Below are 8684 nucleotides of genomic sequence, written 5' to 3' on the forward strand. Positions count from 1 at the left end.
TACATCCACGATCGTCCCGCAAAAAGCTAGGAAGATGTCCCGCTTTTTCCCCCCCAGGATGGATGGCAGATTCTCACCCGTTATCAATGTGCCCAATTTTTGTTCAATATCGTATCAATTACTAGCAAAAATTGGATACTCGAGTAGCAGGAGAGGAACCGTCTCCTCGACTCCGGGCTGACACAGACACGACGGATCCTCCTTCAGCTTGAATCTGTTCAAGTAGAAGGCGAATCCGCCATAGCCGGTCAGTATCTGCGTGGTGTAAGGTGTAATGTCTATCTTTTTGACTATTTTGTATGCAGCAGCTGCAGCGCTTGGAGAAAAGCGTTGTAACCTATTAAACTTTAACAACCATACCCACCGACAGTAATAATTGATTACGTACCTACTTATTAGTAATTTAATTTAATGACGCCTTGACTGCAGAAAGCGTTTTTTCTTTATATTATGTTATAGCCTTCAAACCACGGCCTCTCCAGGTAGCATATAATATTGTTTATGAACGATTATGAATGTTATAGACAGCTTTGCAACCTTGGTTATCCATATTGGACCAAAATGGAGAGGGCCCTATAACCTAATTATAAAAATATGTCTCTGAGTGCAACCGCCAGCTATTTATACCTACAGCTTCATCCGAAAACTGCCACTATAATCTTATTACTTAATATATTATAACCGCAATTTCCCAAATACTTTAGTTCGCTAGCAATAAAAATTAACGAGATATATTTAAAGTAATTTAAGTGCCCATCGCTCTTCTAAGCTACGCCCAGCCGAGGAGGCGTGGCCGCGCCCCGCCCACTGCACCATTGGGGGGTCATTTTCCACCGGGGGGTAGATTTGGGGTGTTTCGGGATGTGTTATATAACACCCCCCGGGTGGTGGGTGGACATTTGTCTTTAAGGATAGGAAATATTAAATGGCCAGACGGGACGCTGAACAAAGAGAATTTCTAATATAACTTTGGAGATTTCAAATTTTAATGCTCCTTATCTTAATATTTTCTAGTTTGAAAATACTGAAATAGCAATATTTCTTTGGATGCAGGAACTAAAAAGGTAAGAAATACTTAACTATAGACTTATTGAAGTACTAGATGACCGTGAACTTCGTCTCACTTCGCTTCTTATAGTATAAACCCTGCCCGTACTTCCATATTTTAAAACTAAAATGATAAAGTTAATTGGACAGCGTCATGTAATAACGAATCAAGTGACAAATTTGAAAAAAATTAGTTATGAATGCAGATTGATTCCAAGCATCATTAACTATGTAATATGTGTTCAACTAATTTTGTATTTAAAACTCAACCCTAGTACCTTATAGTAAAGGGTGAATTAAGCGACATGTCATTAGAAGTTTTGCACAATTTAGATACGTATTAAAGGGCTCCCGAGACGATCAAACGGTTTGATTCTAACACGTACATTTTGGTTTGACTCAAAGCATTTTGATCGTTTACAAAACTAGTTTGAGGGGTTTGTCAAAAAGTTCGAGGGACCAAACTGTGCGATGCCGTTTGACAACCGTTCAAACCGACATCATATTATGGTTTCATCAAACACGTAAGCAGAGTAGACAGAATTTGTCTATTGTGACGTAAGGTTTGAATCAAACTGTTTGATTCAATGTTATTTAAAAAGTCATTTAAAGTAAGGTCACTATACATAATAACATTATGTTATACCACTAAAAGACTTTTAAGTTTTTTTTTTTCAATTTTAAGCATTGCGTATTATAGACAATGGAATTCCTAAATCTAGTAAGTATTCTTATATTTTAATAAACATTAATGAACTAACATTTTTTAATGTGGGTAGATTGAAAAATCCAGAAAGTTCTAGCGCTGGCCGCTGAGGTTACTTGACGAAATACATGTAATGGAACGTATCTGAAAAAAAAAACAAATGTATGCAAGCGTACATTTTTGTAAACCTATCTTTTTTCTAATACAACGCGACGTGCATAAGTTATTTTTTTAAGAATTTTAAGGTTTGCAGGAAATGTTGAGTTATTTTATCTAGTTAATAACAATTAATATCAAATTATGTTGAATTTTAAACATTAACGGAAACTTTTCTTATATTATGTCATTCCATTCTGCTCAAAGTAAAAAATAAGATTATAGTCTGTCAAAAAAGTGAAGAAATTAAAAAGTGGCAACATCGTAATGTCATCCCTTCCAAATCAATGAAAAGGCTAACAATAGAAAATTCCTTGATGATATTTAATAAATTAGGCATAGGAATTTTCAGTTACTTGTTTTTACATGTGAGGCTTCCTATCGCTGGTATAAAAGGCGGAAAACCATGTGCTCCTGCGCATTTGGACGATGACGCGGGGCGTAAGTGTTGATTTTTTTAAGACGTACTTTTTTTAACTCGTAATATTCATGCAAACTGAAACAATTGACATACAACAGTGAAATATTTTTCTTGTGCAATAATTTGTTATATTTTTGCGTTTCAGTGAGCCAGGGCTACCGCCTCTACGACCTGTTGTCGGGAGGTAAGTTTATTTTTTATATTTGAGTGCTTTATTTTCTTTAATCAACAGTGATATTACCATTGACAATATTAGATTAAAACGGTAATAAGATAACTTATACTTAGCTATTGATAATAATATAGCAAGATATAGTTTTGCTGAAACGTCGCCATCTTTTCGTTCCGCAATTTTAAATATCGTTCAATTTATACTGTTGACGAAGAAATACCATGCATTTTTTCTCATTATGCTTTATCTTGTCTTAACTATCTTATTATAAGTTATCCTTTCTCTTTACGTACAGATATTGTCTGTAAACGGGGAACGGGGAATACCGCACCGAGCCGGCATCACGGCTAACTATAACACCGACCAATAGCAACTCTTCCGCTCTCTTACTAAATTGCTCTCCTCGCTGCATCGCAAAATAATCTACAATGAAACAACAGGTTGCCACGTCTCCCTAGCCTCTCCTCCTCATAATGTTCAACCTTCCAGGGGAACCCAACCAACCAGCCACCCAACCCTATTGAAACCTATTGAGCGAAATGTTGCTATTGGTACTTATACCAATAGCAACCTTTCCGCTCTTGTTGAGTTTCTCATTCGTCTCCACGTTTCAGGTCAATGTACCCCCATCACCAGGCCACCTCCTCTCCTCCTCATGATATTCCACCTTCCAAAGCAACCCAATCAACCAACCAGTAGCCCAATCCTATATTACCAACTTACTCTCTTCTTATCTGTTTCTCAACTCAACCATATTGGCAACCAATGGCCTGACGCTCTTCTTACCTGTTTCTCATTCTTCTCCACGTTTCAGGTCAATGGACCCCCGTCACCAGGCCACATCCGATGCCGCGGCCGCATCCATCATCATGATGGTCGCCGGCCGCCCGCTGGCCCGCGCCGCTGTCGCCCCTCCATGTGGAGACGCGTTCAGATCTGCGCTTAGTTTGTAAGGTTATATTAATGTGAGTATTATTTTTATCACCTTTAACCCATCAATCATCAAGCGGCAGCCGGCTGCCGCATAACAATTGAAAATCTATTGTCTGCTATACCCACAATGGAGATGTTAAGTGTCTTTTTAGGGTCTTAAATAGCCAAATGGCAGAAAATCAGAATCCTTATGATTCCTCATAATAATAATTCGTCGTAAGATTGTCTGTATGTCTGTCCGTCCATATAATGTGTGGTAATCGTACGTTTTGCTGTAATAAAATTTTGCTATTATGTCCTCAACAAGGTTATCTAGCCATACCTAATTTTATCTGAGTGGGTTCAGTGATTTAAGTGGAAAACATAATATGCAACGAGCAGATATTTAGATGGATAGATGGACCGGCAGACGGATAGATAGACACAATTTTCCATTTGTATACTAATAAAGCGGAAGAGTTGGTTTGTTTGTTTGAACGCGCTAATCTCAGGAACTACTGGTCCGATTTGAAAAATTATTTCAGTATTAGCTCCATTTATCGAGGAAGGTTATAGGCTATAAATTATCATGCTAAGACTATTAGTCTTAGCATGATGAGGAGCGAAGAAATAGGAAAATGTGAAAAAAAAACGGAGAAAATGATTTGAAAGGGATTTTCTCCCGAATTACTACAGCAATTTTTATGTTATTTGGTACAGATATAGAGAGGACCACTTAAAGAGACATAGGCTATTTTTTGCGGGAAAATGACCGTACATTTTCCGTAAATTTCCTAATTTACGCGAGCGAAACCGCGCGGAACGTCTAGTTGTAACAAATATGTTCTTTTCAAATTGTATCCATACTTACTTAGCCTATTTTTAAATGTTCCACGACACATTACCACCACTGCATCTGATGCATTGCCAGGATCGACCTATTCGAATCGATCGATCTCTGAAAGCATTTAAACTAGTTACCAAGAAACTTAGGTTTTAGTTACTCAAAATATTTCTCTTTGTTTCAGAAATAATAATATATATAGAGAAAAATGGAGTACCTCGTTAGAATTGACTCTACAAGTGACATCTGTACCGAATCCTCGGCTGGAGATGTGTTATGTTAAATTAGTTAGCGTGATGAAACTGATGTAACTCTATGTAACGATATAAGTGGGGATATTGTAACACTGATGCAAACTTATTGTAAACTTAGACTAATGTGTGTAAACCAATTACTTTTCCGTTACTTTTGTACTTGCGATAATAGATTAAGATTCTAGTGTAAGTAGTGATTAAGTTTAAGTAATTCCTGTTATCAGTCGGCTAATCGCAGAAAAACAAGTAGTGAAGCGCAATTTTTTGTTTGACGTAGGTATAAGTGTTCAACTTTTTTGATATTTTATTACATTTTTTTCCTTTAATTCGATATTTTTATTTCAACTCCCTAAAATCATAAATACTTTTTCAGTGTAATTTAGTGACAAAGCCTTTGATTGCAATCTAGTCTACTTTGCCCAGTTAAGTTCAAATTCATGAGTTAAAATCAGGATCTCAATCTCATCTTGTATAATAATGAACATACTAAAAAGTGAAATTACAAGACTATTTTTTAGGATTCTTCGGGCTTGTGCAAGTGGGTTTTTATTAAGTACTTATTTAAATTTAAATATCTAAATTCCAATATCAAAACATAACATGATAATTTTATTTGAGTGTTGCACTAGATACCATCCTTCGATCGTGGATTCTTGGAAATCTATTGTTATTGTATATCTAATGGGGCTTTATAGGTTAACTAGCTGTTGCCCGCGACTTCGTCCGCGTGGACTTCAGTTTATAGCGCGCGATGTCAACAAAATTGGTGTCAAAAGCTTTTATAAAAAAAACCCTGGTGCCCCTTATATCAAAACCATCTGTGCAGTGTGCACATAATATTTCATTTTTTTTATTAAACTTTATATATTATGCCAAATTTTAAAGCTTATTTAGCCCCCCAATTACACAGCTTTACCCATAAACTATTTATCATTGATAGGTTTAGCCCCAATTTCACCAACGTATGTTAGTGTTAACAGCTTGTTAAAATGTCATGTCTTCTCTTTCATTCATAAGAAAAATGAAAGAGGTAACGTGATACTAATTTGAGCGTTAACTTTAACAGTCGTTGGTGAAATTGGGGCATAAGGTTACGTCACTGTATATAATATAAAGTACTGACTTATAATTAATAACGTAAAAGAGAAATAACAACCGAAAAAAATCGAAACTCGAATGTATAATGATCTCTTATAGAAAGATGTTGGGCAAGCGTTAGCGTGATGTAAGAGACGCACGGCGCCATTTTTGGAACTAACTTAATTTGAACAAATTTTCGTATTTTCACCTCCTTACAACCCTTTTTTCCAGTAAAAAAGTAGCCTATGTCCTTTCTCAGGCTTTAGACTATCTGTATACAAAATTTCATTACAATCGGTTCGGTAGTTTTGGCGTGAAAGCGAGACAGACAGACAGACAGACAGAGATACTTTCGCATTTATAATATTAGTATAGATAAGTTATTTACCTACATAGGTAATAAAGGCATACATACGCAAGTTAGACCGATTGTTTGTGATTCTTGGTGCAATAGTCTACTCCAAGACAAAGCTAGTGTAATTTGCAACCATACAAAGTAATGAACCGTATCCGTATCTTTATATTGATGTTAATTTACTTATAACTTAGCTTATGTAGCTATACTATTTCCAAAATGTAAAATCTATTACTTTTGACATTTGAATTTAATTAAAATAAAAACCGCGCTGTTGCAAGTTTTGAAAAGCCCCCTCTGTCCGTTATGTTTGTGTTATAATGTGAGCGTTTTGTGTAAATCCCGGTCGTTCGGCCGAAAATATCGTCGCCTTTGATAGGGATCAAAGGCGAAATAAAAATACAAGGGTGTATTGACTGCTCAGTGCTCACACTTGGCGGTTTTCCTTGTAAAATGTTATATTGAGCTAAAAGAAACGCTTGTTATTGTAAGGAAACTGTACCTTACCGCCTTGATAAAATAAGTTTTACATGTTCTTAATCTATACATCTATACATCTATACACATAAATAAAATTGGAGTGTCTGTTTGTAATATTGAAAGAACCGTTTTTTACTAGATGCATATGAATGTATATAGGGTACATACACCAAAGCAACATTTTTTACAATTTTTGTCTGTATGTCTGTCTGTCTGTTTGTTCCGGCTAATCTCTGAAACGGCTAGAGCGATTTTGACGGGACTTTTTTTGGCACATAGCTGATGTAGTAAGGCATAACTTAGGCTACTTTTTAACCGACTTTCGAAAAGGAGGAGGATGTATTTCACTTTTTTTATTTTGGTTCGCGGACAACTCCGTCGTTTTTAGACCGATTTCCAAAATTCTTTTGTTATTATATAAGATGTAACCCGAACTTGGTAACATGATCACAAAAGTGGTGATTTGATGATGCAATCCATGAGAAATCGACAGAACTTCTTTTATATGAAAACATATAGTGATTTTACGTTTTTCTGAAGGATTTTAAGTTTTAACTACCAAAAAATAAGAATTTGCGCCGAAGTACACCCTGGTTCCGAAAGTGCTGTAAAGAACTCCTGAATCCTTATAGATAAATGTTCGGCAATTTTGGCGTTGTTTCAACAACTAAAAGCGTATTATTATGTAAATGTGTCAATAATACTAATCATCATCATCACTATAATCATGCAAACATTATTATCAAAAATCTTGCCTTTGATTATATTATTGTACCACCGTTTGTTGAGTGATTTTCAAAACTCTTTTGTTGCTATTTAGTGTTTAGTGTACTTTATAGAGATACAATAACCCGAATTTGGTACAACGCTTACGAAAGTGGTGATCTGATACTGAAATTCGTGAGATATATGTATAGGGAACTCCTGGATATTTTTTGCACTAAAACACAGTATAGCAATATTAGTCCCATTGCTATACTGTGACTAAAAGCATATTTAAATGTCAATGTGTCAATTTAAATACTAATCATTATCATTACTATAATTAGGCCGTGTATCATCACGTTACATTAGGTATTATAAAAACTCTTGCCTTTGATTATATTATTGATCCACCGTTTTTTACTGATTTTCAAAACTGTTTTGTAGCTGTATATAACCCGAATTTGGTACAATGCTTACGAAAGTGGTGATATGATAATGGGGCACAAATAGACGCGTCAACTATTTCTGTAGGTATTCGATCTTCATAATTTTTAAGTCGGTAGCAGCTAACTTCAGCGTAATTTCAATATAAAAATAAATGTAAGCATAGCTCCTTCACCTTCAAGGATAGACATAATATTCTAAGGCGAGCTTTTTTGTAGATCTAGAAAAGGAACATATTTCCGCCATACATTATTTTATTATTACCTACGTCTCATATCATAATTCATAGGGCTTAATTTTTTCCGACAACAGTTTACTCAAATGCACACAGAAACAAATTAAATATGCCTGAACCTACCGAAAAATCATTATTTCGATTGAAAAGAGCATGAAAATCTGTGCAGTGGTTTTTAATTATAAGTATACCACGATCAGACATACAGACAGACAAAACTAAGGATTTTGTTTTATAGCATGTACTTAGTGATTAAACTGATTAATAAAATTTAAATACGTATTTTGTAATCACATTGACTGCAAAAGGCCAAATTAAGGCATTTGTTGTATGGGAGCCTCCTTCAAATACTTTCTTTAAGTATTTTGTCTTTAGTATTTGTTGCTATAACGGCAATAGAAAAACGGTTAGTTATGCCAACTATCTAGCTAGCGCGGTTCTTGAGATACAGTCTGGAGACGGACAGACAGACAATCTTCAAAGTCTTTGTAATAAATTCCCATTTGGGTAAGGAACCTTAAAAAGGGAAAATTTATTCTTTTTCATTACGCTCATTTTTGGGTAACTTTGAATTGCGATTTAATTTTGAACAATACAAAACAATGCATTATTGTATTTTTCAAAGTTAAATCGCAATTCAAAGTTACCCAAAATGACTGTATCTTTGTTATCACATTTTCCTAACGCGGACGAAGTCGCGGGCTACAGCTAGTTTAAACTAAGGTTCATAGGCTAGCATAAAAATTCTATTATTTTAATGCTGCGCTAATAAAGGGCGAATTCGCATCGCAATCTCATTTTTAGTTTTTTTTTTTTTTTTTAATGAAATAAGGGGGCAAACGAGCAAACGGGTCACCTGATGGAAAGCAACTT

At 35.3% G+C, this 8684-nt stretch overlaps 1 long non-coding RNA gene across 1 annotated transcript; it reads left to right on the forward strand.

Annotated features, from left to right (window-relative positions):
* Nucleotides 1–2310: 2310 nt before the first annotated feature.
* On the forward strand, nt 2311–4838 carry LOC121731298. The gene is made up of 4 exons (XR_006036207.1): nt 2311–2350; nt 2476–2514; nt 3317–3467; nt 4443–4838. It is a non-coding gene; the product is annotated as an uncharacterized LOC121731298 (long non-coding RNA).
* The last annotated feature ends 3846 nt before the right edge of the window (nt 4839–8684 follow it).

This window comes from Aricia agestis, chromosome 10, assembly GCF_905147365.1.
Source record: "Aricia agestis chromosome 10, ilAriAges1.1, whole genome shotgun sequence".
NCBI lineage: Eukaryota > Metazoa > Arthropoda > Insecta > Lepidoptera > Lycaenidae > Aricia > Aricia agestis.